General features: G+C 49.2%; 1 long non-coding RNA gene across 2 annotated transcripts in view; it reads right to left on the minus strand.

Moving 5' to 3' along the window:
* Positions 1 to 725: 725 nt before the first annotated feature.
* Positions 726 to 22,310, minus strand: part of LOC138067142 (uncharacterized) — a 101,868-nt gene continuing 80,283 nt past the window's right edge. The window contains exons 4-5 of one of the 2 annotated variants that reach the window (XR_011140837.1): positions 4,839 to 4,961; positions 726 to 3,696 (exon numbers count right to left, since the gene is read on the minus strand). This is a non-coding gene — a long non-coding RNA (uncharacterized lncRNA). Of the gene's footprint in view, positions 4,044 to 4,838; positions 4,962 to 22,310 lie in introns of both variants that reach the window. The other variant, XR_011140838.1, reaches the window with a different exon arrangement.

A 22,310-nucleotide genomic window follows, 5' to 3' on the forward strand; every position in this document is an offset into this window, starting at 1 on the left:
ATGTACACGCGCATGGAGAAGGAGCTGCTTGCTTCCAGCACCTGTGTTCACAAGCTTAAGGTACTCTGGACATTATTGACACATCTCTTTGCATTTAAGCCAGGTACAGGGCTCCTCATCAGTGAGGAAACGCTGCCTGTGTTTGTGTTTTGTACTGTGGAGAAACCACAGTACGCAGCGGCACCATAGGCCTTGCAAGAACACGCATGCTAGATGCAGACATCAGCTCTTAGCCCTAATAAATGGGCTGGAGACACAAGTGTGAAGACGCTTCCAAGAAAAACCAGTTGGTCTGTTATTCTGTCATGCTTCCCAGCTTCACTGACCTATTTCCTAATTTTTTTTTTCTTTTTTTTTTTTTTTAAGAAAGTACTGATTCATTGCTGTGCTCCAAATTTGACCCTGCCTCTTCCAAACAGCTGTACGGCATGAACGTTTCCTTGGGAAATGGGAAAACGAGTTTTCCAGTCCTCCTCCTGCTACTTGAGTCTGAAGCTGTCAAGGTTGGTCCTCTGCGTGAATGCTATTCACGCAGAATAGCATGAATAGGGGACAGGTCTCTGCTTTTGAGGCTGTTCTATATAAAAAAATTAGCTGTTATTTATCTGTCTGTCTCGTGACTGTCCAAACTGCTGGCCTATACTGCTGTTACTAAGTCTCTCTTTCTCTGCAATTCATCTTTCACGCTCATTTAAACACAAACAAGCAAAACCGGAAAGGTTTTAATGTGGAAGATTTTTGTTTATTTTTTATCTTGACATAGAGGAGAAAATTATATTAAAAAAAGTACACTTGAGAGGGAGAACGACTTCCAAGACACTGTATTCCCAGTGCATGTTTTAGTTAGTTATTGGAGATTTGTCTGGGTTAATGAATACCTATCTCTCTCTCCTTTCTGGTCAAATTGGAGATCTGTGATTACAACCTATAGGTTGTAAAATTTTTTTGTTTTTAATGACATTTCTGAAGATGCAGAAAGTCAATGGGAAGCTGAGTGAATGTGTCCTAGACCTTCTACTTTGTAGCCTAATGGTGGTGTCCCCTCGCTGAGTCCGGCTTGGTCCTGGCTTAGAGAAAGCGGCAAGATGACCCTGGTCTTTCTTCTCCTCCCCCAGGGTCACCTCGCGTCACCTTACACGACCGCAGTGCCGTGTACACGACCGCAGTGCCGTGCACCGCCGGAACGAGCGCCGCGCTCGCTTCCCGGGGCCGGATGGCAAACGTGAGTCCCTCGGGAGGAATTTGACTGAGCACCGGAGACACCGACTTCGGAGGCGCCCACCACTTGCAGTGGAGGAGGTGAGTGTCGCCGGCCTCCCTCGGAGCACAGCCACCGGGGGGAAAAAAGCATAAGGTAACGCTTTTACCCCGCTTGTCCGCGTTACCAGAGTATTTTAACTGACGTATGACAAGCAAAGCCAATTCAAAACATTTGTCTGTGTGAGGGGTACATCTGGCTGGCACGCTACAGGATTGTGCGGGGATACCCTAGCTAGCTCTCTCTGAGCTAGTTTGAGTCCTGCAAGTAATGCAACCAGTCTCGCGTGGCACTCTGCCCAGACTAATCTATCTGTCTTTTCAAAGCCAGGAAGCCTGACGGGTCTGCCTTATTCAGTGCCTCAGTTGTCGCTAACGAGCGCTGTGTAACCGGAGCCGCAGAACAGCACAACAATCGATTTAAAACGGCTCTTGCAAGAGCTCCTTGCAGTTGCGTTGTCGGCCCTGTTCGCAACGATGCAAGACGAGAGTCCGCCTAGGTAGACCGACCGTCTGGCGTTAGCGCGCACGGCAACCGCACGAGCGCGACGCGAGGTAGGAAACGCATCTCCGTGACGGAAAACGCGCGTCCTCGCGTCAGCTCCTGAGTGCCTTCAGAAACGCCAGGGTTGGTCCACCTGCGCACCCGCTAAAGGTTACAGGTAAGACATCACGGCCTGGGGACAGTGCTCGACCTGTGCTTGAAAAATCCCACCTGCGGTCCGGAATGACCCTGTCTCGGCTATAACCGCCTTTCAAATTCTTCAGCGCGCCGTTAAGTCAGGCCTTCGGCGAGAGGGCAGCAGAGATGCTAAGTTTTGTTGTCTGGCCCTGGCTCTTTGCTTTGACGTTATGATCTGCTTTTTCCCTTCTTCTGTCTGTTTAACCTGTTTGATTTTTTTTTTCAAAGCTTTCGGCCATCTCCTCAAGTTATTTTTCTTTCTAGGCATTACTACGTTTTTATTTTGCAGTGTTACGGACACGCGTGATGCAGGCAAACTGATATCTAATGCTACACTAAAGCAGATAGACAGACAGACAGACAGATAGATACAGAGGAATCCCAGCTTCCCAGTATCATCATATTTATTAGACGTATCCTGTTATACACAGGCGACCCTAATGAAGGCAACGCAGCTGCTCATGTGTAAAAACAGCAGAACTTGATCCGCTGAGTTCGACGGGACCTGGCGGCTCTCCAAATTTTCTGAACCGAACTAGTCTCGTTTCAGACGTCACCGTCACCGGTTGGAGCCAGTCCCCTCCAATAGCAGAGTGGCGCTTCCCAGAGGCAGCGCTCTGTAGAATTGGTGATCATAACACGGCCTCTGCAAATATGATCTCAGTGACTCTATGTACGCTCTCAGCTGGAGGGGAAACTAGTGTACTGTGCCTTATGTAATAACTTGCAAAACAGTACTTACCAGAACGTGTCATAGCCCGAGTTCTTTGCGCAGGCCCATTTGTAAAAGTCGCGGAGAAATGCCAGTTCAACAGACGGTAACGAGTCAGAAACCTGCACCTCTCTTCCTGAGCGCTCTCCTCGAAACTGCAGTTTCAGTTTGTCCCCCGACCCCTCTCTATCTAGCCTTTCTTCTCAAACTTGGAAAGAGCAAGCAGAAGTACCTAATCCGGCTGTTGGAGGCCCTCCCTGCTGGGTCCTCTCCAGAGCACGGTGACCCAAACCTCCGTCCCTGCTCCCGCCGGGACATCGCCATGCCCTGCATCCGGGCTAAGACTAGAGCGCAGAGGAACTTCGGAGAGGTTTTTCGGTCCCTGTGCCTCGGTAAGTGGCAACGCTCATAGGTGGTCTTTTCCGTTTGTCTCCACGGCTAACGCTCTCCTCGGCTCCGATCGTTTCCCGCCTCGAGTACTCCTGCGTGCCTTTCGCTGGTTTCGGGAAAAGGATGTTTTCAGACTGCCCGTACGCAGGCAGCGTCTTGCTGAAAATCGCTTCTCCCTTAGCTAAAGCGGCTGCTCTAGCTCTCTTCCCATCTGTCCTCATATGTGAAAATACAATCCCGTTTTCTGTGATGTTACAAAAGTGGTTAGCCTGATGGTGAGAAACAGCACACGAGCGTTTTGGCCACGGGCTCCTTGCGCGTTCCTCCCTGTTTGTATTGTCTGCATGTTGTACCTGGAAAACGTGTTGTCTCCATCCTGTGGAGTTCAGAGTCTCGTTCTTTTCGCCGCCTTTGTGCAGCGCCTGGCACGAAGGGGTTGTAATAGTAAGGGTTTGCAATTGGCATGAAAGCCTAAATTACAATGATGTCTTTCAGTTATACGGAACGAATGTGAATGCTATTTACAGTAACCTGGAATAGCAAGTATCCTTCTGGGGTGTTTCTTCTGCACGGAGACGTTGATGCTTCCTGCAGTTGAAGCAGATATCTATCTATCTATCATCTGGAACGTCGAGCCTCTGGGCAATGTGGGGAGCTGAAAATCCAGAGGGGTGAGATAGACAAGCTGCCAACGATTGTTTTCAAAGGTTAAAAAAGAGAATAATTAGTATCCTAGGACTTTTAAGGGGAAAAGTGCAACAAACGAGTCGGTGGTGAGATGCTGGAAGCTGCCGCTGTTTTGTTTCTGTACCACCTGGCAGCCCAAAAGGATGCAACTAAGGATAAAAAATCTGCTAACGTTCGCTATTGTATCGTTAACCCCATGGAGCGGTGTCATCGTTGTAAAAGGTAAACTTCCCGGTTGCGTGGCAGACCGGGCTGGGAGGAAGCAGTTTTACCCAAGTGACGTGTTGAGCCCAACTCATACAGTAACTGCAACACCTGTGTGAGATGGAAAATGGTATCATTCCTACTGTTATTCGCTGAAACGCACACGGGTTCAGTACTGGGAGAAGGAACTCATCGCTATCTAGCCCTGACCGATATGCCAGCAGGTGACTGCTTTTGGAGCCAGTACTTTGGCCTCAGAGAAGACTATGTGCAAACATACAGACTCTATTGTGTCTTCCTCAGGACCCTTTTTCTGCCAGCATGTCAATTAGATGCTAATCGAAAGGTGCGCTGGGAAAACGTCTCCCGGCGCACGGCGGTCTGGAGCAACGCGCAGCACGTTCATCGTTATGTTAGTGAGGGATCCCCAAAGGCAGCATTGCCTTCAAGGCGTACTTGAGCACGCCCAAGTTTTCTCTTGTGTCGGTGGCAAAGCCACTGGTAAGATCTGTCATTCATAAAAACGCAAACACTCCCTAGGCTATGCAGACCACTTGGACATCGAAAAGTAAAATAACGATGTGCCTTAGTGGGCTATTTTTTTTTTCCACGTGCAAGTCAGGAGTGGTTTGTTATGTGTGTGTGTGTCCACTGTTGTTCCCCTTTTAGAGATGACCTAAATGAGGCACGGAGCTTGCGGCACTATGTGTTTAAATGGCGCTAGCTGGACCCCTGTGCCGTTTGGCCGCTCCCAGTGGTAAAGCACTGGTGAGTCGCTGGGATTTTTCACCCGGATACGGAGTTGCACCTAACGGTAAGTCCTGTGTGTTCCCTAGCTAAACAAAGGCACAGAAAGCGAAGAAGGCAAAAGTGGCGCAAACTCCGGACACCGTTGAAGTCACTTACCGCAAGGCAGCTCAAGGGCGGGGGACAGACGCGCGGCTCCTCAGTCTCAGCGTGTTCCAGCCCTCACATCAGGTGATCCTCCAGAAACTTGCGTGCCTTTCCAGAGTCACGTGAACCTCTTCTCTGAAAAGAGAGAGAGGCAACTCTCTGGCATGGTATTCCCGCACGAGTAAACGTCCCTGGACTTTCAGGTAACCAAATAAAGCTGAAGATGTAACTGAGAACGACTTTGCCTGTGTCTCCTTATGTTTCTTCTTCTGCCTCATGCAGATAAAAGGGATGTACAGAAACAGCAGCAGAAACGTATACACTTTAAGGTCAAGGTAACCTGGCCAACGCAGACCTCTGGGCTGGGTCACTGCATCCCAGTCCCTACTGCTGCTGCAGCTACCAAGAGCACAGACACGTATCAAGAACCATCAGTAAATCGGTCAGACGTCTTATAGTTTTCCTCTCCCCTTACAAGGGCACTGCTACAGATATGTGCCGATGTGTACTTCAATTATTTTGGAGGTTACTGGCCCAGTGGGGTCTGCTTACTTGGAGGCAGACTTCTGCTGGCTCTGGGCGTGCACAGGGACCGCAACAGGCCTGGTGAGGGCTTCAGGTCCACAGAAGGCACCAAGGGGAGAAAAACAAAAAGAGCAAGCAAATGAGTGCAACAGCAGCTCTGGCATGGACTGCACAGGGAACAAGGAGACTTCACCCTCTGTGCTGCTGAGAGCAATGAGCTAAGCTGCTGCACCTGGGACGGTCCTCAGCTCAGCTTCCAGTTGCAGCACAGGTCAGGTGGTCTGGCACATGCTAAGACATGCCCAAACACAAACCACAATGAGTCCGTCCGTCCGTCCGTCCGTCCTTCCTTCCTTCCTTCCTTCCTTCCTTCCTTCCTTCCTTCCTTCCTTCCCTCCTTCCTTCCTTCCCTCCTTCCTTCCTTCCCTCCTTCCTTCCTTCCCTCCTTCCTTCCTTCCCTCCTTCCTTCCTTCCCTCCTTCCTTCCTTCCCTCCTTCCTTCCTTCCCTCCTTCCTTCCCTCCTTCCTTCCTTCCTTCCCTCCTTCCTTCCTTCCTTCCCTCCCATGAGGAACTGACGTTTTTAAAACAAGGCAAGAAATATCATCTGAAGAACACAGCATAACAATTACACATGTTTACTACTGGCAGTAAATATTGCGCCGGTTTCTACATAGCCAAAGTTTTCTAACACTGCTGCAGGCCTCCTTGTACTGCCCGAACACAAAGAAATCCATAAGAGGACTAAGCACGGTAACCTTCCCCGCGCTCAGAGAGCCTGATCCATGGACCAGCTAAGGCAAACTACGAAACACATGCCAATGAGCAGAGCCGGACTGGCACCTGTACCTCAGGGGCTTGGTATGCAAAGGCCCACCCTTGGGCACTGCAGGTTTAGCCAGAAGCACCCACGCTCGCCATGCAATACCTTTGCACACATGCGTTGCTTTACGACAACCTGACTGTGAAACCTGGGAGGAAGGTGCTGCTGGGGTACAGGCAGGAAGCGGAGGGAGCTCAGAAATTGGCATTGGCTTGTCCTCGGCAAGCCTCCTTCCAAACTCTGCCCGTTATCAGTGTTTTGGCGGGGGCACCTACACAGCTCCTGCGCTGCTCCCATCCGCGTTGCTAGCGAGCGCGCAAGGCAACCGCCACGCGGCGTGTCACGGACACCACTGCAGCGGGCTGCTTTCTGCACCTGAGGCCAAAACCAGGTCCGGATAATCTGCAAATGTTTCAGGGCGGAAGTAGCGAGGCAATGTTTCGGTCCATTGGCTCTGCAAACGCTCAAGCATTTGTGCTCCCGCTTCACTTTCAGCACCCGGAGGTTGTTATCGTTAATCCTACATGGTCCACACCCCGTGTAAACCGTTAAGACATACGAGGGCTCTTCCTCGTTCCTCAGCCCACCCATCCACCGTAACGTGGCCGAGGCTAAGAAGTCCAGAATTGGGTCACTACGCGGCCCAATAAAGTAGTACTTCTGTACGTGAAACGCTGCAAAACTTTGCAAAATAACATCAAACAGCGAGAAACAAGTAACGCACTGCAGTCGCCGTTCAAGTGACGCAAATCTGCTCGACGCTCAGGGTTTAGGAATAGTTTCGGAAACTGCCTCAGTTCGCGCTTTCATACACAACTTTCAGTTTTGCTTTACGAACCTGAGATCTGGTGCGCAGGCCCCAGCCAGCCGCTAAACTCTTTCCTTTCGGTGCCACGCAGCAACCTCAACATCCAAATCAATTCGTTTACAAAACGCCGAGTAAATGCCTCAGAACGCTTTTAAACCTGGTTGCAAATGGCTTCGTAATTTCAGGATCGGTAACATAACAGTCTTTTGTTTATCCTTCCTTAGCCCGCTCTTTACCCCGGTACAACACTTTACAGTAGTCCGGATGCTCTCCGCTCACGAGGCTAGCATTTGCCGTCCTGTGCATTACATAAACCTGCGAGCCACAGCTTACAGCACGAAAGGATAGCTCAGCACCGCAGTGGGTCCCCCAGAGAAAATGCGGGAGGTCCGTTTTTGGCAGGATTTTAAGAACAGGCTCCACGCAGCCGTCAGTAGGAAACGGCTAACAAACATGCCCGAGCTGAGCAGCTGCGCTCTGCATTTGTCCGTCACTAGCCTGCAGGCTGCTACAAGCGCGAGCTCGTTGGAAGACACCTATAAAATAACCGGGCCAATAGAAAGGCACAGCCAAACAAATACAGGCTTCCTACCTACACAAGCGACAAACGCTTCCAACGGAGGAAAACCGCAGTAAGAAACGCACGCTCCGAGCGCAGCTAGCTTTCCAGCTGAGCCTGGAGAAGCTCTCCAGATGAAAACACTGTAATCTGGGGTCAATCCCAGAGTTCCCCACTCCCTCGGGACATCCCCGAGCGTGAGGCACCCCAGCACGAGCGGGTCGGAAGAAACAGCTTTCCAACGCCAGAGCCGAGCCTTCACCCGGCCCGCAAGGACGGGGCGCCCGCGGAGGGCCACCCGCCTGCTGTCTCCCGGCACCTTGTCCAAGGGTCCGGCAATAAGACACGCCACGGCCTGCAAACCGCCTAGGAGGCGGTCCCGGGTGCTCGCGCCTTCGTGCGAGTCCGAACGGGCTGCGTTTCCCTGCCGGCCCATAGCAATGCGCCCAACGCAGAGGCTGGTCAAGCGCTCGCCGTCCGTGACGTTTGAGGGCAGGTGTCATACCTCCCCGTCCTAGAGCTACGTTCTGCCGATGCCGATCCCGATCTTGCTCCGAAAGGGCTGGATGCTCAACACGAGATATAAAATATTTCTGAGCTTCTGTTCCTTCTTGGTACTCGGGAAGGACGGGGAAGTTACCTAAACGACCGACGACCTACTGGAAGAGGAATACAGAAAAGGACGTAGTGAGGAACTGGTGCCTGCTATCCAGTATGACAGACACAGCTTCGCCCTGGTTTGTACAGCTCCTCGCGTGACAGGGCTCGGTTGCACGGCAAGGATTCCTACGTGCTGCAGCCGTGCAAACGGCAATCAAAGACTGGCGCAATTTGTCCGCGTCTTTGCAGCGTGTTCGAGCTGTACAACCGTTTTTACAGTGTGCTGGCAGCTGGCAAAATACTGGCAAATAACGAACAGCGCAACTTAGTTAATAACAGAAAACCAAACACATTGGTCCTGTGACAGATCAGCTGATGGGGCTCGCAGAAAGCGGGATCTTTGCCCCGTGTTGCTAATTATTTCCAAACCTCAGAGGCTGTGAGCGCTCCACATTTCAGAGCTTCATCACTCTAATGGGAGAGAGATGGGCACTCCAGGTAGAGAGAGACGCATTGCAACTAGATTGCCGCTATCGCTACTACCCTTTGGATACCTAATTACCAATAAGCGCTCTAGGTCAGAGGGCTGCTTGCATCCAAGATCTGCTGGCACAGCAGAAGGGCGGTAGTAATGGCAAAAGTCAGCTACAAGCCGTCTCTGAGACCCCCTAAATCCTGCAATATTTCAGATTTGTGAATATGCCGGCAATAATCCTCAAGAGGCGATTACTACAAGCAAAGATTTTGGCATCTCAGCAGCATCCGAGCCACACCGTCTTCTCACCACACACTTGTATACTCTCTGAGCGGGGGGCCCTGAAGATCCCACTGCCCACCGAGATCGACCCGCGCACCTGCGAGCTCAAACGTGAGCTCTGCAAGCACAGTACTCCCCGGGGCAAAGAGGGGAGAAGCAGGAGGAAAGAACAATGTTTCTAGCGCATTATGCGGCGCAAACCTCGAAGCGTTTTCTTGACGTTCTGTTTTCTAGCACAGTGCACACAGTTTAGTTGCCTACTAGCATGCTGTTTTGGTGGTCTTGAGGCCTGGTACAACAGTGAGCTGGGTTCAGCTGTCGATGCCACCTGTGTTTTCCGTTTTTAACGCGGAGAACTCGCATCGTCTCCAGCCTAAGGAAAAGGATGCTGATTCCAAAGACAAACTGCAGTCAAACCGCGTTTGAAAGTTGAGCGCACCCGTTGCAGTTTGGAGGCGCTGGCTTTTGAGGATTAGCTACGATTTCATTTGCACGTTCCACACCGACAGCCAGCATCCACGACATGCACAGTTGCTCCATCTTCCTCTTTAGATGGCAATCACTAGAGCCAGCGGCCAAGGAGCGGAAGAAGTTCGCTCGAAAGCAACGTCTGCCGGCACTTCAAACTGCACATTGCGCAGTCGCGTTTGCTTTCCATCACGTTTCACGTGTGAAGAGCGCAGGCATTTCTACCGTTTTTAATTTGCTTGTGCAAAATGCAGAAAAGCTACCTGCAAGATTTTGAAGTAAAATCTCATATGTTTGGAGGTAGCATTTCACAGATGCAATGCATTGCACGGTGTCGTTGACTTCTACTACGCGACGCCGTAGCACGGATCAAATCGTCTGCGCTCACGCGATACTCGGATCCTAGAGATTCTCTTTCGTAACTACAGGAGACCTTTGGAGAGCATCAGTGGATAACTCGCGTGCGCATCCCTGTGGCCGCACCTTCAAGCGACGTGAAAGAGCCTAGCCTGGTACAGCCGTAACGAATTTAAAGCAGCTGTGAAAAATAGATCCTCTACGGGTCAGGCGGGCGACGTCTTTTCCCCCCCGCTAACGGTGCCGACACTAGAGCGGGGCAAACGCCCAGACGGCGGTTTAGCGGCAGTTTCTGCTCGTGATCTGCAGCGGCCATCTGCACAATCCACCGTGCCGCTGTGCCCGTGTTCGTTGAAGTCCCTGAGAGAAATATTTAAGTAAGGGCGGGCGAAACTATAAAAGCAGGGAATAAATTTCTAATGATAACCACTTTCGAAAGTTCTTCAGGCGTCCGCCAAGATTTCTACAGGTGACTGGTGCATGTATGCATCTCCCTGGCAACACAGCAAAAGGACCTGATCTTCGGAAAAGTGCTGAACATCCAGAACATTTAATATGCTACGGGACCCTCCTGAAAATCCAGGACACGCTGTGCATAAAGGTGAAAAACTTAACAACGTGAATTTAATTTGCATTACGCAGTACTTGACGTTGCAAATTCTCTCCTTTTTCCAAGCAACAGACGATACCCTAAAACGCTACATTCTCATAAAAGCGCACTACGCATTTTGTCCTGCAAATCCATGCCTGGAAGGACCTACAGAGTGAAGGTTTTTTCTCCTCTATATGACTATATAGGTGTGAGGCTTGGCGGTTTTTTTTTTTCCTTTTCTTTCTGAGACCACGTCGTCAAAAACTGCATAACGAGGACTCGGGAACTACAGAAAACATCTGCCCTCTCAGACATATTTACGCGAGTCCTTTCTTCTTGCATGGGTTGGGTCACACCTGGCCTTGCCCAGGAGAAGAATTCAGAGCAAGAGGAACTACTGGTCAGATAAACCACTGCGTCTCCTTTCTGCCTCCCTAAGGTGGGAGCGGGGCGGGGCGGGGGGGGGGGAGGGGGAAATCAAACCTGCAGCTCACACTCACTGCACTAAACCAAAAAAAAAAAATCCATGAGTATTGCTGAGACATGAGGAAGCAAACACAGATGAAGCAAACAGACCCTGGGACGATTCCAGGGGCGTGACACGACTTTCCAAAACCGGATGCTTGTAGTTTCCTTCTCCTCCAGCTATCTCGCGTTGCCTTGTCAGAGGAGGAGTCCAGCAAGGAAACTGATGCTTCATTAGGTTTCCTTTTGGCTTTGCTGTGGTAGCTCACCTTTAAAAGTTGGGCGCTAAGCGAGCGGGTGATGGAAACGACGCTATGCAGCCTCTTGCAGAGCCTTCCCCAGCGTCAGCAGTTGTGCGGCCGTGTCCCTGGGGATTTCTCAAGGACGGACGGTCTGTTTTTCCGCTTCAGTGTCCGTATCTATCCTAATTAGTTTGAACGGGGCTATGAGGATTAACCAGATCCCTTCAGTAAGAGGCTTTGCAGACAGGGTGACCTCACAGCCTCCCAAGTTGTGTGCGTGCGAGCTCAGCTGCAGATGTCGGGAGCGACGCGCGTGGGAGAGCCGCGTTCAGAAGCGGCACGTGACACTCCCGTAATGTTTTCCCTTTAATCTCTAGACAGCAGACACCGAATTTTTCCCTTACACAATTTTTCATACCACTCTAAATGCCACCAAAGTTGACAAGAACAAAAAATATACATCTACAGGCCTGACAGGAGAAAATCAGCCCCTGAATATTTCCTGTCTGGACCTCAAGTTTTTGCCGTCTCCCTGTCATACTCTAATCCTCCCGTCTTCTCATTTCCTTATCGAGGCTACCTTAGGTAAAATGAGGCTGCTGTGCATCTAAACAGGAGTGACTTTTTTCTGCAGCAATCAATGACTTTAGCCTATCTTGGGAAGTTTCGATAGCTTCTGCAAGCAGGATGCGCAGCCATGACAGAAACTAGCACGGTCGCAACAGGCCACCAAAACGCAGAGGCAGACAGAGCGGAAGCTCTAGGGCAGAAAGGTCGTCTTCCCATGGCAGCGCTTAGGGAAACGGCTAAAGCCACAGCTGACGTAGCGTTGTTAGCAGTCGCTAGGGGCTGGAAAGTTAAGGCCAAAAAGCACAAAGGGCAACTGAAAGGCACAACGTGCACAAAGTTCACAAAAAAGGTAAGGTCTGAGACGGCGGTAAAACCACAGTCCTAAAGTTACTTCAGATTCCTGTACTCCACGGCAATTTCTACTTAATGCTACCATCAGTGGGATTTCTTGCCTTGGCCATTTCAGAACTTTCCAGTAGCAAAAAGGCTGAGCTCTCACTAGGCAGGTTCCCGTTGCCGGCCAGGATATAATCCCAGGCTGCAGCAAAACGGTCCTGGACTGACACCAGAGCCAAGCAGAGCAGGCTGCGGCTCGCTGCATCTTGCCTGAAAGGTCACTGTTCTCCGGAGATTTTTTGCCCCGTTTGCAGCAATTTCTCTTTTGCCTTGCCGTTCAGTTTAGCTGGCTATTCAAAAAAAGATATCCTTTCTCCTTCCCTTTCCTGTCGAAGCTTCCACTCCTAACTCTGTCTTCGTTATTAAACGAGTCCTCCTGATGCTTTTGGCTACAGGCGCTTGTTATTTCACAGGGAGATGCTACTCTCCCAACTTTTGAGTTACGTTCTGCCTGTGTCCAAGCCTACCGAAGACAGAGGAGCTCTCTCTTTGACCGGGAGGATAAAAACGTTCTGCCTACACAACGCTGTACGTGCTGGAGAAGCTTGCACGGCTGTATGTCCCAGCGTTCTTCCGTTTCCCTCCGCACGTGCAGACAGCGGGCCGCGACCACATCTGCCTGTTGCTCCGGGTATAGCTGCCAGTCAGCTTGTCTGCATTTCTGCTGTCCTCCCTCCCGCCAGCCCAATGTAATCTGTTAATTTCGCTTTTGGGGCGAGAAGCCCCAAACGGCACACGTTGCAGACCGCGCCCTTACCGAGGCCGCAGAGAAGCCGTTACTTGTAAAGAAGAAAAAGTGATTTGTTTCAGTCACTCAACTCTTATCCTTCGCGGGCCAGGGTAAGCTGCACTAGGGACACCTCCTCGTGTGGAAGGCTCAGCCAAACGTGGAGACTCAAGCACCGTATCGCCTCTGTGTCGTAGCTATTACGCCCTAATGCACTAAGGATGGCTGAGTTAGAGACAGGTAATGTCTCTATATGACAACTCATTCTTTCGTATAGCTATCTCGATGTTGCTTTTGCAACATAACTGGAGAGTCTTTTCCCCCTTTGCACGTGGGATACCTCCCGCTATCTCCACTATGCCGCCTTCACCCGTCGGTATTTTTTTCTAAATGGCAACGCCGGAAGAACGAGTGACACAAGCGATAGAAATGCAATGGAATACTACGGTGGAAGCGAGAGGGTGCCGATGCACGTTGCGACCTTACAGGGAAACCCTTCAGACTTCTCCCCGCAAACCTCCCCTTAAATTCGGCAGAGCCGAAGCGGAAAGCGCCCAAGACGTGGCCCTGGCAGGCTGCGGGCCAGCTGGCCGCGGCTACCGCACGCTGCACCCCAGCCTTCATACCTCTCCTGGCGGGTCCCAACTCACAGGCGTTCAAACTATATTTACACGATTGCACAGAGGCAGCACCGAGGAGCGGAGCGACCACCTCAGCCAGCCCCAGCCCGTCGGACTGGCGGGGCGCGTTGCAGCCAAAACCGGTGTTGACGAAGGGACAAAGCACTCTGCAGCGAGCCCTGATACTGGAATAACGTCTCGTGCGGACTGCGTAATGCCTTTCAGCTCAGCGATCCCCAGCGGTTTACAAGCGGAGTACAAATATTACTTTCCTAGATGGACTGCAACATCATCGACTTAAGTCATTTAACGGTGTAAAGCAATATCGCTAACATTACCTCCTGGCAGCAGGTTTTGGGGAATAACCGGAACTGTCCTAGCCGCTTGAGGTGCGATGCAGTTAGGACAAAATCCATCAAGAGATATTTGACCAGAACCCGAGCCAAAACAGCCCTTCTTTTTAAGGAAGAATCGGAAACTAGTATCGCCTCTGCTCTTCCAGAATATGACGTTTTACGACGCAGGACAAGAACTTCGAGCGATCCACAAGGACTTCAAGGAACACGTCCACGATAGCAGGCCACAATAGCATCGACGGGGAGGTTACGTACAAAAGCAGCGTTACATCCGAGTCGCGCTTATTTTTGGTTTTCCTTCAGAAACGGACGAAACACACGAAACGGACGCTGCTTGGCAGAGGTCCCTGTACCCCCCCCCCCCCCGCTGCGAGCCCCTCTGGCACTCGGCCCGCGCTGCCCCACGCCCGTCCCCGCGAGCTCGGGGGCGGCCAGCAAACCCCCCGTTGCGGGCTACAGCACGAGCGTGCCAAAGCACGAGTGCCCCGTGCGTGACACCTCTGCACGTTACTAAAAAAGGTAGGTGCGTCTCAGCAGCTTCTCACACAAAGCCTACTTGTTGCGACAGGTTTGCGGGAGGTTTGTCGTCACGTCCGTTGCAACGTGCCGCCCCAGTGCGTCCTATCGAGAAAAGGATGACAAAGAAAGAGCCGAAGGTTTCGTAAGACTGGGGGAAAAGGACCGGGCTACCCCTGAGGCAAGAGCCACCCTGGAGTTAATGACCCTCAATTTCACCTTCAGCAGAGGAAGGGGGAAAAAAAAAAAAAAAAAACCCAGAAACTCCTATCTTTCATCCACACCTGCTTGATTTTAGATTTGACTTGACTTTAAATATACGCCTACAATTTGCGGCCTAAGCATACGCTACGATATTGCATGTATTCTCACCTATGCTGCGATGCAGTACGGAGCTGTTGCATGACACAGGCGACTGAAGTCCAAATACACCAAATGCATTTACAATGTTGGCACTTACCGTAAGGGTTACGGGGTTTGAACCACGCGCAAGAAATAGCCGAAATCATACATTGTGCTATAAAAGCTCCAGTACGTTTATCTATCGACAGCGCTTGATGCATGAAAGAATAAAACTCCACTACTTAACACAAAAGTCCAAACAGTCCTGTTTTCTAAAAAATCTGGTATTCATTTCAGTGACATCAGTGTCTATTGGCTTTCGTGACTCTGACTAGAGACTTCCCTGGGTATTACAAAAGCTAAAAAATAGGAACACAAGCGCCAGAACGTCTGAAAAACAGGTTAAATCCTCCCATTTATTCTGCGCTCTGTGGCACATCCACGCCGATTTTTCCACTGGTTACGGAAGAGGCTTCACATACGCGTTCGGCAATTACGTGCAAGACCCACGTTATACAAAGCAAGCTCTATTACTTCTTAGGGCAGAAGTAATACGTTAATTAAGAGATAATTACTGTCTTAATTTCAGTCCGCAGAGCATCACAGGGGAAGACAAGACAACGTCTCCGCAGACAACTGCCCTCTCCGCGTCGCGAGACGTCCAGCAACCAGTTGCGCTCCTGAAGCCGCCGAGCGGTTCAAGCAAACCCCAGCCCTCCATACGCTCAGGCAACACACCGCAACGTGAGAAAACGCGTCCACCTCTCCCGATACCAGGCCCTGCTGCACGTTCCAGGGGCTGCACGATACAACACGACTTTGCGTTCTTGAAGCTCGTGGGTTCCTCCACGTAAGGTACCCCTAGTCGTAACTTTGCAGACCCGGGGAAATCCACCAGCGCCAGAGCCTGGGGCGTTTGGGCCCGTCAGGGCTAAACTCCAACGTGAAGTTTGAGATCGGGGCCTTTAAGACGCAGAGCTCTCCCAGATTTTGAAGGCCGCTCCCTACGCAATGCAATAAAACAATAAACGTCACACTGGGAGGCTGCTGCGCGTTTCTGAACGCCTAACCTTCATTCACTCCTAATATTGCAGGGTGACCAAGACGAACACTCCACGACCCAATAAAAAAGGAGGCGTGCATCGCCGGAAGAAGCTCTCTTCCGAATTCTATCCCATTTCCAGAAACGGGCCGCAGCAACTGCTCCCGAGACAGACTGCGGACCACACATTTTCAGCTCGCCGGCCTCTTCGTTACAAGAACGACACAAGACGCGCAGCTTCCCAAGCACAGGCCAAGCGGCAGATGCAGGGACGCCACAAGGAGCGAAGCACCGAAGCCGCGGAAGAGAGAGTCCCTTCTCTTTTTTAAAAGTGGATGACAAAGAAAGACGCACAACACCTTGGTGCGTTTCCAGGTCTTTTTGGACTTGACTGGAAGGCCACCCGCTCTAATGATTCCCTGCCCTGATTGCGCAAAAAGCAGCTTCCCACTTACTCGTTTGCATCTATTTCTTGTCCCGCTTTTCCCAGTGGGATGATTTAGCACCACTGTCCCCCGAATAAAAAAAGCCTGATTAACGTGCAGAAGCTGACATTAGAGCATATGCGTGCATGCAAGTGATGGAAGACCCTCACGTAATTGGATCAGAAATTGAACAAAATAATGAAAAATTTAACACAGCCCTTGTCTTTATATGCTCCAGTGGGACGGCTAGGAGGTCAGGAGAGCGGGAAACAACCAGGGGCATTTTATATTCTCTCCCAGTAAAAATTTGCCTAATACGGGCCCATGATTAAAAAGAATGTGGTATCCCACTGCGGCACAGAGGTACAAGAGAGGGAATAATAAATCGGTGGCATTGACAAGGTGTCATTTATTATCCGCTTTAAAACGTCAGGTCATGTCGTTGCACTGAAATATTTTCTCTCTTGATGTATGTCTGACAAAGCAAGTTCAATGTTTGGCACTTTTCGATTTCAATAAAAGAAAACAGCTTTTAATCTGGAAACTACAGTCACCAACAGGAAAATAAGGTCAAATCAAGGCTGCTATTTGAACGTTTTTCTCACAAGCCTGTCGAAAGAGCTCGTTCTAAGAGGCTCTAGTTCATTGCAGGGCCCCCATCTTCCTCATGAAGCCCTGTTCTTCCTCACTCCCTCCCCCCCCCCCCCCCTTGATGAAGCACGTTTCTGTGATTTCGGTAACAAAGACTCAAAAAGACAGAAACGCTAATTTCCACAGAAATTGAGCGTGACAGCAAACAAACCACCTTCCCAGTCGTGGAAACTATTAAAGGAAAATTTCCCAAGCTGACATAAACTGCTTGCTGCATATGCTTACGGGGAATTAAAATAAATTATGAAATGGCATTAGGTGACAAAAATCTAATACGTGAAGCGGCCATCTTATAGGGGAGAAGAGTGGTTATGATTTCTGTACTTCTTGCATTAGTTGAGAATAATTAGAGATGAGTGAAATACTCCCGGCAAAAGCCTGCTTTTCCCTACAGCTATTAGAAACGTGAAGTTTGGAGAAGGGGGAAGAAGTATCGATAATGACAGAACGCAGTGCAGTTTTAAATTGCTTAAGTCACTAATTTTACTCACAGGATGCATACTGCCCGCCTTTGTTAGAAAAAAAGCAAACAAAAAAAAAACAAAACAAAAACACACACACGCACAACAAAAAAACCCTGTAGCCAAGGACTGCGGAGAAAACCTGAAGCTTGCTCCTACAAAGTACTCACAAGCACGCTTTCTACGGAGGCTGAACCTTAGTTACTTCTTGAACCTACTCCCTCGGGAGTACTTTATGGTCCCGCTTGGGAAGCGAGCCATGAATATAAGCAATATGCCAAAGCTGAGAGCTTTGGAGCAGGAGCAGAACCGAATTTATGGGCAGACCTAGACCCAAGAACGACGGCTCCGGACCTGTCTGCTCCTGGAGACACAAAACAGCTGAGGGAAGGGGTGGAAAAAGAGAAATAACTCTTATTTACTTTTTTTTTTTTTTCCCTTAAATTCCTGCCTGACAGTGCGATTTGGATCCGTGGAGGACTCTCTTTGGTTATTTTACGTCTATCGGAGGGCTTACTGGTGCCCGAGCACTGTCACCTGAGTAGGTGGCTAACGGTGCAGGTGTATTTGAGTCTATATCCAAGTCTGCTTTGCTGCACGAGGCTTCCAATCTGCCTTCACAGACCGAGCAGCAGCCTTGGTCTGGTATCGCGTCGTCCTAGCGAAGACCAGAATTTGCTCCAGCAAACCTCTTGTTTCTCCAGCTCTGCTGCCTCTCGGGGTTACTAATTTTCAGACTGCCTGTCCCTACCACAACTCCTCAGCATTTATCCCCAGCATTTCAGAAGCAAAAAATCGTGCAGGGTGAGGCGGGGAAAAGAACTTTTAAGGAATGAAACGAAACCACGTACAAAAAGGATATATATACACACATACATATATATATATGTATATTTTTTATATGTCATATACAAAGGTGTGCTTTACAGAATAACAGTAATTAAAAAAAACAGTTTGGCCCAGTTTTCTGGAAAATAACTGCTCCCAATGTGAATGGACAGTTTGCATGACATAATACTATAAAGTCTAATTTATGGTCGGCCTTCCACGAAGCACACGGCAAGTTTTCTCGCATTTTTCATATTTCTGTAGCCCCACTAGAATTTTTTTTTTTTTTTTACATCACCTTGAGCTGAATGCCTTGAAGACACCAGCAAAAACAAGCACCTTGAGCTGTGCAGCAATGTTTCATTTCGGCTATTATAGTATAGTTGTTTAGAGCAGTAGAATAATAAATGGCCCAATTGTTAGCAAGGGGGGTTGGGTCGTCGGGGTCGGGGGAATTATGCTATTTTTTGTTGTTTAGCAGCTGGAATTTTGATTCAATCCCTGACGTGGACGCATAATTAAAATTTAATTTGAGAACGCACACGAGAGAGAGGGAGAATATGCATACGCTATTCAGATCACAGGAGGAGAGATGTTTTCCCCTGCTCTTACAGCCCAGTTTAAGTGAGGAATTCAGAAAGTTCCTAGTGAGGTGGGGTTCGGCAGAGAAGCTTTTAGACTGAAAAAGCAAAGCTCTAGAATTAAGAATCCGGCTTCTCGTCATAGTGCACAAAACGTCATCCAAAACACACGCGTACCGAGCAGGCAGGAACCTAGAACTGGCTGTTTGGGAATACCACCCATACGGGGGTTTGTGAAATCTCACTTCTCCGGGGCGCAGGTACCTGACCTGAGGATGCGAGAGAGACACCCTCGTCCTCCCCCCCGAGGATGCCGATCTGGGAATCCATTGCTACGAGCAGTAACCTACGTCTTGAAGAAACCTATTCTGCTCACTGTTGTTTTATGCTCCTGGAGGAAAAGGAGTTGCTGTTGTCACTCATTTGGGGGGTAATAACGTAGAAATCAAAGCTACATCCTTTTTTTTTTTTTTTTAAATCCACAGTGATATTTTATATAAGACTTCCGTCATTTGAACGATGGGATGGTAACGCTAACTTTTCCTACAGGCTACGTTTCGGCAGTCTTATCGCACGCCTGTTGACATAAGCGCAAGCTTTGCCATGAGCTGCGTTAGCAAGAACTTACCGCTCCTCAAAGCGGTGGCCCCAGGAAGCGTCTTCGACGCTAAGTAAGGTACCAGCAAGAGAGTTCATTTTACGTTTCACCGTGTGAACATCCAGCTCTTTCACTGAAATCGCGAACGGCGTTACGGTAAGGCAGACGACCTGCTCCGATTTTAGCAGCCGCAAGTGAGCATTCAGCACCGATAGCCCTTCCCGAAGCTGCGCCGGAGGCAGCCGCTGCGGGGGTCGTGCGTCTCCCCTAGGCTCCGAAACACACAGAGGGGCAAGCTCACGCTTTCAGTGCTAACAGCCCCTTCGGCAATAGAAACGATGAGATACTGCTTCTCCGCTGCTGTACATCATCTGCCGCGTGCCTGTAAACTCTTCGCTTAATAGAAGTGCACTTATAAATTAGAGACCGTTCAGACTTTCCTGCAATAACTTCTGGCAGACGAGTCATAAAAACTAAAACAATCACCATGTACTGATGTGCAGCCATAGCACTGGACATTGTTACTGTACCTTAGACGTCTTAGGAGACAAATCACAGAAATGCCGGATTGCAAGCTGAATTACACAGGCTTCGGAGCACCCACCTTTCCCCTTTCCCCGTCCTTGACCAGACTGCTACGTTCTAGCACACGTTCCCCATGGGTTTCTACGTTCTCCACACCACACTTCATCGCGATAACGAACTAGGGCTACGGGAGAGGCTGTTCTAATGATAGTGGTGACGCACAAGTTTTTCTTTCTCGTCCTGATTGCAGCTGAATAATTATTACTTTTCTAGCCACTCAAACTGTTTTTTTTTTTTTTTTTAATTTTAACAAACTTTCTGTGACCAAGAATTAAGTAGTGATTTGCGTATCTGGTGGATGCCCCTTGTCTGGTACTGGCATTAGCTCACAGAAACGTTTTTAAAACAAAAAATGATGTGAAAAAAACAAAGCTGTGAATACCTGCAGAAAGGAATACGAAAGAGTTGTAAACAACTGTGGGAACAACTGGCCAGGATTAAAAAGGGTAGAAGAATCCTTTAATCAACAAGAAAACCTATTTCTGTAAAAAGGATTTCACCAAAATATCGTGTTCAATCCAAAACTAAAGGTAACATTTAGGCACTTGAGACTTACTAAATTACAGTTTGGCAGTTAAAAAGTGATTTTGAAACATCTGCAGTGTTTCATTCCAAAAGGACCAAAACGATGCATTTTGATTTTTCCAAATTTGCTTTTTCTGCGAAAGCTATTCATACATCTAGGTCAAATTCACCTAAAATTCTAACCCCCTAAAATTCCAGGACTTAACATACAAAATTATGTCCGATTACTTGCAAGTCATTTCTTACAGCTTCTGTTCAGGTCTGATAAAACGGTACTTGAAACGGTGTTTAAAAAGTAGGAGGAAAACTTTGATTCAAAAACCAAATGCATCCAAACTCCGTAAACAAACTACATAACTTCTGTACCGAGGTTTCTGCTTTCTCAAACTCCAGCTGTCTTTTGTTGGGCAAAATTCCAGAAAAATTAGAGTTTGCCTGAATATGCCATTAGAAACCGGTTACCAAACACTACCACTACAAAGAAGTAGTAAACAGTCCTTCTTTCTCATATATAATTTTCCCACCTTTCCTTACTTAGTCTAGATTTCGCAGAGTAGTGCATCTTCCAATCATTAAAAAGCACGTATTCTTTTAAAAAGACATCTCAACCTTCGCCGGTAACAATCACATATATATATATTTATATATATAAATATGTATGTGTATACATGCCGTTCTAAATGTTGTGAGAAGCTTTTCTCTACAAATCGCTCTTTACCTTGACATAAAAGCACCAAGCTACAATAAACAACAGTGCCGTATCCTAGCATCGTACCTGCCAATTTCCGTCCTAAATTATAGCAAGGGCACATGAGAAGGCATTGACGACGTTGAAACGTGCTTTTGCTTCGTAGGCCACCTTTTGATAAAAGGGATCCCCACGGCCAAGAGGGGACGTTACGGCCGGGTTCCCTGCGCGTCGGGGCCGTGCGAGGGCAGCTGAGCCCAGGGGAAGGCTGGAAAAGGAAAGGGAGCTACACAGGCGTGAGGTTTTTCTCAGCCAAGGCCGAAATAACCTACAGGAAAAGAGAACTTGACAGTTGTAGGGGATTGTAGTGAATTTTGAGGGTTTAAGTCAAAAGTAGAGGAAACTAGGGCATGAAACCCAGCCTGGTGTTTGCACACTAGTTCAAACGCGTAGTCTTCGTCCCAGACCTGCGCGCCCACCGCAGACTGTCGCTTGCCCCGCCACCAGACGAGCTGCACAAAATTTAAGGGGCCGTGGCTCTGCAGCAAGCAGTGGCACACACAAGCAGCCAGGAGCAGAAGCACCATGAGGCCGGCCAAGCTCGGCAAACGGGGCATGTGAAGTCCTAACAGAGAACAGCAAGTAAGGCGAGATGAAATGCTGTACAGGGAGGTCAAATAGAAAGTCATCTCCCGTCCTACCCAGAGCGAGCGCCAAAGGATACCGGAGAACATTCCTATTGAACGGGGCAAGAACGCTCCGGGCTCAATACCTTTGACCGCAAGATCACACCCTGCGCGAGAAGGGTGACTGAAGCGCACAGATGACACACAGCAATCTTTTCCACCACTACATAGAGAGGATTTAGAGCTCATATTACAACAAACATTCGTGAGTAATCAGCCAGCCATCGCATCAAGTGAGCCAGACCTTGATCCCAATGACGCTACTGGAAATCCAGAACCACGCCATTCGTTTCGGTAAAGCTGCTACAGTTCAGCAATTTCACCAAAAAAACTGAGCTCAGAACTGGGACCACTGGAGCATATATCTGTTTAAAGGTACCTCGCAAGTCAGTGAAGAGAGTCTCGTGAACACTGCTTTTATCCCGGAGTAATTCCGCTGGGCCACTTTCAGAAACCTTAGTTTGTACCAACCTTTGTGTAAAAGTCTGGTGACGGCAAGTAAATCAGAGCAGGAGGGCTGTAATTGAAAGGGAAATGCAGGGCCTTGCCAGCACAAGTGGTCGCACTTCAGTGGGTCTCCAAGTGGCTATTGCCGCTGTATTAACGGCAGAAAGACAACATGAAGCGCACTTGCTGATGAGTGGCAGGTCCGCCAGGGACTAGGCAGATGCCAAAACAAAACGGTAGCAGAGCA

The sequence above is a fragment of the Struthio camelus genome, chromosome 4, assembly GCF_040807025.1.
Source record: "Struthio camelus isolate bStrCam1 chromosome 4, bStrCam1.hap1, whole genome shotgun sequence".
In the NCBI taxonomy this organism is placed as follows: Eukaryota; Metazoa; Chordata; class Aves; order Struthioniformes; family Struthionidae; genus Struthio; species Struthio camelus.